We start from the raw sequence: 7,220 nt of genomic DNA, 5'->3' as shown, positions 1-7,220 counted from the left end.
ACTTTCTGTGCTTATTGATTCTGGAGCAGAACAAAATTTCATTGACTCTGAACTAGCTAAACGACTCTGTGTGACTGTGGAGTCACTACCCCACGCCTTACGCGTCACGGCTTTATCAGGGCAGCGCCTCCCCGACATCACACACATCACTGAACCGCTCACCCTCACACTGTCTGGCAATCATTCGGAGGAGATTAGTTTTTTTGTTTTTCACTCCACTCAGACGCCGTTAGTTCTCGGTCATCCCTGGCTCCAGCAACACAACCCCACGATTAATTGGCAGAAAGGAGGCATTACGGGCTGGGGAGAGGAGTGTCATATGACTTGCCTTAAGGCTGCCGTACCTCCTAACAAATCTGTCACCGGCCCAGAGCCACCGCGGTCTTCCGACTTAGCAGATGTGCCGTCTGTTTACCACGATCTCGCTGAGGTGTTTCGGAAGGACCGAGCCCAGTCGCTGCCACCCCATCGGCCCTATGACTGCGCCATAGACCTGCTGCCGGGAGCTCCCTTACCAACCAGCCGCCTCTATAGCCTCTCGCTGCCGGAACGGGAGGCTATGGAGAAATATATAACTGAATCTCTCGCTGCCGGCATTATCCGGGCCTCTTCCTCACCCGTCGCAGCAGGTTTCTTCTTTGTGGAAAAGAAGGATAAGACCCTCAGACCCTGTATTGACTTTCGGGGACTCAATAACATTACGGTCAAGAATAAATATCCACTGCCTCTGCTCACCTCCGCTTTCGAACTTCTCCAGGGCGCCGTCATTTTCAGCAAGCTGGACTTGAGAAACGCTTACCACCTGGTCCGGATTCGGGATGGCGATGAATGGAAGACGGCGTTTAATACCCACCTTGGACATTTTGAGTATCTGGTCATGCCGTTCGGCCTCACTAACGCACCTGCAGTATTCCAGGCTCTGGTCAATGATGTTCTAAGGGACTTTATTAACCGATTTGTGTTTGTCTATCTAGACGACATTCTGATCTTCTCTTCCTCCCAGGCGGAACACGAGACCCAGGTCCGGCTGGTGCTGCAACGCCTTCTGGAGAACCGGCTGTTCGTCAAAAGCGAGAAATGTGAGTTTCATGTGCCCTCGGTTGCCTTCCTAGGGTACATAATCGAGCGGGGAGATCTTCGACCCGACCCTGTGAAAGTCAAGGCTGTTGTGAACTGGCCAGAACCAAACAACCGTCGCCAGTTGCAACGCTTCCTTGGCTTCGCTAACTTCTACAGGAGATTCATACGGGACTTTAGCAGGATTGCCTTACCATTAACTCAGTTAACCTCTCCCAAGCTTGCTTTTCAGTGGAGTGACGCTGTCCAATCAGCCTTTCAGGAGCTCAAGAAACGGTTTGCTTCAGCGCCCATCCTGGTCCAACCTGATACCACTCTTCAGTTCGTGGTAGAGGTCGACGCATCCGACTCAGGGGTGGGGGCCGTCCTTTCCCAACAGAGGGAAGGTAAGATGCACCCTTGTGCCTATTTTTCCCGTCGTCTCACCCCTGCAGAACGTAACTACGACGTGGGCGATCGGGAGCTCTTGGCGATTAAGCTCGCCCTGGAAGAATGGCGGCATTGGCTGGAGGGCACCACTCAACCCTTCGTGGTCTGGACCGATCACAAAAACCTGGCCTACCTTCAAACGGCGAAACGTCTCAACGCTCGACAGGCCAGATGGGCCCTGTTTTTCACCCGTTTTCACTTCTCAATCACCTACAGACCCGGTTCCCGAAATGTCAAGCCGGACGCTCTCTCCCGTCAGTTTTCCGCTGCTGACGAAAAGGCGGATCCGGATTCCATTCTGCCGGCAACCTGTACTATTGGGGTCATCACCTGGGAGATCGAGGCGGCCATCCGGGCGGCTCAGATAGCCGAACCGGATCCGGGAGGGGGGCCCGTCCACCGACTCTATGTTCCGTGCTCTGTCAGATCCCAGGTTCTGCAATGGGCTCACACGGCCCGGTTCTCATGCCACCCAGGGATACATCGCACCGTCAAGTTTCTCCAGCGGTACTTCTGGTGGCCCTCACTCACCCAAGATACTCGGGAATACGTCACTGCTTGTACGGTCTGTGCCCGAAACAAACCATCGAACCAACCCCCGGCGGGTCAGCTCCATCCGTTATCCACTCCTTCCAGGCCATGGTCTCACATAGCACTGGACTTCATCACCGGGTTACCTCCATCAGCAGGTAACACTGTCATTCTCACCATAATCGATCGTTTCTCTAAAGTGGCTCATTTCATTGCTCTGCCTAAGCGTCCCACAGCTCTAGAGACTGCACACCTACTCGCCACTCACGTCTTCCGCCTGCATGGGATCCCGGAAGACATAGTGTCCGACAGAGGGCCTCAATTTACTTCTCGGGTCTGGAAAGAGTTCTGCAACTCCCTGGGCGCAAAGGTCAGTCTATCCTCGGGTTATCATCCTCAGAGCAACGGCCAATCCGAGCGGGCCAACCAAGAACTGGAGACCGCCCTGCGCTGCGTCGCCTCCACCAATCAAACCATCTGGAGTGAGGAGTTGCCGTGGATCGAGTACGCCCATAACAGCTTGACTGCCTCTGCCACCGGCCGGTCTCCATTCGAAGCTTCCTTGGGATATCAGCCTCCTCTTTTTCCTGCTGTGGAAGGTGAGCACTCTGTACCCTCCGTCCAGGCTCATCTGCGCAGGTGTCGCAGAGTTTGGCGGGCGACTCAAGCGGCCCTACTGCGCACGAAGGAGAACAATAAACGCATCGCAGACCGGCACCGGACTCCAGCACCCGAATACTCTGTCGGCCAGAAGGTATGGCTTTCTACCCGCTTTGTTCCGGTCAGGACTGAATCTAAGAAACTTACACCCACCTTCATTGGCCCTTTTGAAATCTCCGCCTTGGTCAATCCTGTCTCTGTGAAGTTAAACCTCCCTCGCAATATGAGAATCCATGATGTTTTCCATGTTTCACAACTCAAACCTGTCCGGTCTAGTCCTCTGTGCCCTCCTTCCAGGCCCCCTCCTCCCGCCCGGCTCGTGGATGGCTTGCCGGCCTACTCCATCACTCGCATCATGGACTCTTGGCGCCGTGGGCGTGGCTGTCAGTATCTGGTTGACTGGGAGGGTTATGGCGTGGAGGAGCGCTCCTGGGTCCCTCGGGCGGCCGTTCTGGATGTGCCCATGCTCCGGGAGTTTCACCGCCTGCATCCGGACAAGCCTGGTGGGTCGCCGGGGGGCTCCCGTTGAGGGGGGGGTACTGTCATGGTCTCCGCTCCTCGTCAGCTGACAGCCGTCAGGTGTTTTGTTTTTGTTTACCTTTCTCTCTCACCTCTGCTCTCCCTTTCTCTCTCGCCCTCTTCCATTCTCTCTTTCTCCTGCCGGGGCGGAGCTCAGTATGGGCTCCTGCCCCTGGCCTACGCACCTGGAGGTGATCAGCACATCTGTCGCTGATCATGAAAGATTGGAACCCTTCTTAAGAGGGCGAGTCTGCTCTACTCGTCGCTGGATCGTTGAGTCATCAGCGTCAGTCGTCCTGTATTTTGTAAAGTCAGTTTATGAGCATGTCTGAACCAGGAGACTAATGGTTTTTTTTCTGCCTGTGCATAGATTGCCTCTGGACTTGTTCTTCCCCTGTGCCTGGCGACTGAACGGGAGCAAGAGAGATAAAGGAGAGGAGATGTGCTAGGACTGAATGGAAACTTTCCCTTCCTGGACTCCTGCCTCTTTCACTCCTGGATCCTGGAACCCCGGCCCCTTTTTCCTTTGACACTATTATGTGTATATATGAATTCCACTGTAGGAAACACTGTAAATAAATGCACCTTTTGAAGACACTAGTGGTCTGCGCGTGAGTCCGATCTATGAAACCTGACACAATGAGAATTTTGTCCTGCACTTCTTCAAAATTTGTTTTCATTTAGCCACATTGGAGAGTTTTCTGACATGAACAGCATGTTCAAGGTCATACCAAAGTAATCGATTTGAAGTTCGCATTTTGATTAGGCCACTCCAAAACCTTCATTTTGGTTTTCTTGAGCCATTCACAGGTGGACTTACTGGTTTTTGATCTTCATCCTTCTGCATAATCCAAGTGTGATATGAACTGGTGGCTGGTTGTTCTCCAGAATTTTTTGGTAGAGAACAGCATTCATGGTTCTATCAGTTATGGCAAGTCATCCAGGTCCCAAGAGCAGCAAAGCAGGCTCAGACCATCATGCTGATGTTCTTTTTATGAAATGCTGTGTTAGTTTGAGGCCTTCCAAAAAGGTTGGCTTTTGCCTCATTAGTCCACTGAATATTTTCTGAAAAGTTTCAAGATGGATATTTTTTAATCAAAAATGAAAAAAGCTTTTTTGTTCTTTTTGGTCAGCACACTGGTTTTTGCCTTGGAATTCTCTCATGGACGCCAGTTTTGTCCAGTCTCATTCTCAATTATGAATCCTAAATGCTGGCCTTAAGTAAATGGTAAATGGCCTGTATTTATATAGCGCTTTACTAGTCCCTAAGGACCCCAAAGCGCTTTACATATCCAGTCATCCACCCATTTACACACACATTCACACACTGGTGATGGTAAGCTACATTGTAGCCACAGCCACCCTGGGGCTGTTCACTACAATTCCAAGCTTCCTCCATTTGTAGATAATGGCTCTGACAGTGGAGTCTTAGACATGGCTTTGTAAACTTTTCCAGACTGAAATACATCAGCGATGTTGTTTCTCAGCTGTGACTTTAGATAGTAACATGATACGTTGCTTTTTAAAATATTTGAACCTGCTTAGATCCTATTTAAATGATTTCTTCATCCAACAGGTTTGGGTGTGGCCAGAGAAATTGAACTCACCTTTAGAAAAAATGTGTCCAATCACATTACAATCTGCAGTTACTAATGTCCTTGTGACACTGCCTGATTGTTTCACATTCACTGACCAACTCTCACCTTAGGCTGTTGACAGTAGGATCCATCCATGGTCCACAGGGTTGGAGGCACAGCGGGCAGACCTGCAGGCTAAACCCTTAATAAGCATAGTGGACGGTATGGCTCAGGGAAGGCCAGCTTTACCTAAGTTAGCATTAGCCAGCCAGAGAGCAGCCATGGGTTTCAAGGCAGTGTAAAAAAACATGTTAACAAAATATACAGCATGCTCTTTGTCTGCATCTCACCAGCGTCCATCAGCACAACTAGTGTGTGACAAGCACACATGCACAAATCTTCATAGAGCTTTTTCCTCATGTGGATGTGCTGATCTGTACACATACTCACATGTCTGTGATACGCTCATGCGAGTTGCTCTTATTGACTTTTGCACAACAGCCAGAATGCTGCTCAACATCAAAAGAATTATTCATTTTTGCTGGGAGTTTAACCAGCTCCCTTCCACCTTTAGAGGCCAATTAGCACCTGTAGTGTAATGAGGCTCGACAGCATGTGAATGTTCCACATAATTAACACAAATGGCATTAAGCAACTGCACAACGCCGGACAGCATGCAGTGCAGGTTCTCTGATGAAAAACTGTCTGTCAGCTTGTCGCCTGGCTGAGTGGTTGAGTTGTGTTGCATTAGTGTAACTGATTCACAAGATGTGAAATCAAGACATGGAACGGATCACATTGACTTTTGTCTGACAGGCCATGGGTGAGTGAGTGCTTGTTCAGATTTGTCAGGCTACTGAGCATTGTGTGTGACTATGTACCTTGCGTAGCTGTGTATGTGTATGTTTGAGGTCCGCAGAGAGGTGGTGTGACTGCGCTGACATGTGTCCAACAGCATTGCTCGCTCCTGGGCCTCCCTCTCACACTCCACTGGCCTGGCTCCCCTGAGCGCCATGCATAATGCAGTAGGCCAGAGACACCACCCTGCATGATAATGTGCACGCACGTTCCAGCTGTGTGTATGTGCTTTGTGTGTGACTACCACAAGAATGAGCAAGCTGGCATAGATGTTCAGCATAACAATACGTGTGCATGTGTGTAGGAACAGTCAACATGTAATCCACAATAGCATGCACTTATGCAACATATTGTTTTTCAGTACGTAACAGAGCTACGTGATGAAATAAAACATCAAAGAAAAGCCGTAAATGAATCACATCACAGATTGTTTTGGACAGTTGAAATACTGCACGACATATGGACAAATTCTAATGTACTTTGGTGCTTAATTAAGTAAATGAAAGCATTAATTATCAAATATATATCAGTATTTTCTAAACTGATCACAATAGAAAGCTCTACCAGGTAGCTAAGCAAGAAATCCACTTTGTGAAAAAACTCCCTTTGACAGTGAACTGTCTAATAAAATCAATATGTTGTAACATATTAGAGTCAAAATGAAACTAGTGAAGAAGAAATGCTCAGTGCATTGTAGGAAGTCTTCTAGCAGCCTAAGCTTATTGCAGAATAACCAAGGGATGGTTCAGGGTCACCTGATCCAGGCCTAACCTGTCAAAAATGAAAGTTTTAAGTCTTAAATCTTAAAGGCAGAGTGTTTTAAAACCATTAATCACATTCTTTAACAGTGAACAATGCCACCTAAATGTGCGGCACCTCGCACTGTGCATTATCTACATTGCACGTTATTCTCCAAACAGACAAAGAAGAAGACAAATACTTGTAATAAACCAATGTTAAACATGATATAGAACATGCTACTACAACAGGTCTTCACGTATTATCACATATTTTAATTGAGATGTTTTCTTTATTGATAGCTTTTAAAGTAAAATCATAAATAACTGTTTGCTGAGCAGGCTCCTCCTTTGCATACAGCTCCGTCATTTCAAACATGGTTTATAGAATATGATGATAGACATAAAAACCCACAGAAAATGAGCTCAATCTTAAACATATGGACCGGTAATATTAATGCATCTAACAGTGATGGGAAACATTTTTATCCAGAATAATTATTTTTACTTTTTGTACAATTTTCCACAGTTTTCCTAAAGTTTTTATGTAGTGCTTCATTGCTTCCTTTCCTAATCCAACCATTGATTCAACCAGTTTTCACTGTTAGCTGACACTAAAGATTACATTGTATAAATAATATTTTTTCTAGTGCTGTCCGCATTAATCTCGTTAAAATGACATTAAATGACGGTAACTCGTTAACGGAGATTTGCTGCGTTAATGCAGTTATGGCGTTAACGTCATTTTAATGACATTAATGCTGACAGCACTAATTTCTTTCATCTATAGAGGTAATAGTTCAATTATATGTATAATGCAAAATCACAACAC

General features: G+C 47.5%; 1 long non-coding RNA gene across 1 annotated transcript; it reads left to right on the top strand.

The window, feature by feature from the left end:
* The first annotated feature begins 2,734 nt into the window (after window positions 1-2,734).
* LOC309719555 lies at window positions 2,735-3,709 on the top strand. Its single transcript, XR_014280263.1, has 3 exons — window positions 2,735-2,791; window positions 2,995-3,502; window positions 3,587-3,709. It is a non-coding gene; the product is annotated as an uncharacterized lncRNA (long non-coding RNA).
* Window positions 3,710-7,220: the final 3,511 nt, after the last annotated feature.

The sequence above is a fragment of the Aulonocara stuartgranti genome, assembly GCF_965226115.1.
Source record: "Aulonocara stuartgranti genome assembly, chromosome: 12".
Classification (NCBI taxonomy): Eukaryota; Metazoa; Chordata; class Actinopteri; order Cichliformes; family Cichlidae; genus Aulonocara; species Aulonocara stuartgranti.
The sequence above is the reverse complement of the archived record's forward strand: the minus strand, read 5'-3'. Positions and strand labels throughout refer to the sequence as shown.